Source organism: Rutidosis leptorrhynchoides, chromosome 6, assembly GCF_046630445.1.
Source record: "Rutidosis leptorrhynchoides isolate AG116_Rl617_1_P2 chromosome 6, CSIRO_AGI_Rlap_v1, whole genome shotgun sequence".
Lineage (NCBI taxonomy): Eukaryota > Viridiplantae > Streptophyta > Magnoliopsida > Asterales > Asteraceae > Rutidosis > Rutidosis leptorrhynchoides.
In genome coordinates this window covers 107,096,780-107,097,800 of record NC_092338.1, presented here as the reverse complement: position 1 = coordinate 107,097,800, position 1,021 = coordinate 107,096,780, and the positions used below count along the sequence as shown (strand labels likewise).

Genomic DNA, 1,021 nt, shown 5'->3' with positions numbered 1-1,021 from the left:
TTTGGATTCCCTATCTAAAATTTACGGTATACCTAGTGTATGACCCACACTCGATCCAGACCAAGAACTTTGCTATATACACCTGATCCAGAATCTATTATATCTACTGCACGTAAGGAAAGAAGACTCGGAGAGCTTAATCAAATGGCGCTACGAGTCACCCTTGCAGAAAATACCAAACCCTCGATTGAAGGTCGAGGAGGACCAATCAGATATCTAGAGATCCAAGGTCACTCGTTCGAGTTAAAACATCACATTGTGCAGCTTATCCAATATAACTGCCAATTTCATGGATTACCGAACGATGATCCTAACTCTCTCCTTGACAAGTTCATCTCTCTTTCGAACTCCTACAAGTAGCAAGGAGTGGGTCAAGATATAGTCCGGATATACGTGTTCCCCTATTCTCTAACTCATCATGCGCAGACATGGTTTGAAGGACTGGAGAATGATTCCATCACCACATGGACGGAAATGGCTACTAAATTCCTAACCAAATATTTCCCTCCATCCAAGCAAACTAGCTTAAAAATGACATCATTATTTTTTGTCAAAATTATGATGAATCTCTGGACACTGCATGGGAGCGATTCAAAATCTTACTGAAGAAATGCCCGAACCACTAGTTAGAGAAGTCAGCCCAAATCTGCACCTTCTACAATGGTCTTATGGTAAATCATAGGATTACGATTGATGCAGCAGCTCAAAGGAATCTAATGAATCATACAGCAGACGAAGCATGAGAATTGCTCGAAAATATGACAATGCATCATCATAACTGGAACAGTGGTGAAAGCCTTTCATCATCTGCCCCTTTCTCAGCACTCAACAATCAAACAGAGGCCATTAATCCCTTATGGATAAGATGGAAACTCTAGCTAAACAACTCGGAGAATTGAAGATGCAACCGCAGTAGGTTAATCAGGCCCAGGCCTATACGAACTGTATTAACCCGTAACCTACTGAAGATTGCCAAGTTGAGTACAATAACCCTGACGGATCAGTCTATTACGTCCAATAC

General features: G+C 41.4%; 1 non-coding gene across 1 annotated transcript; it reads right to left on the bottom strand.

Annotated features, from left to right (window-relative positions):
• Nucleotides 1-522: 522 nt before the first annotated feature.
• LOC139856405 (small nucleolar RNA R71) lies at nucleotides 523-628 on the bottom strand. The gene has a single exon (XR_011761888.1). It is a non-coding gene; the product is annotated as a small nucleolar RNA R71 (small nucleolar RNA).
• Nucleotides 629-1,021: the final 393 nt, after the last annotated feature.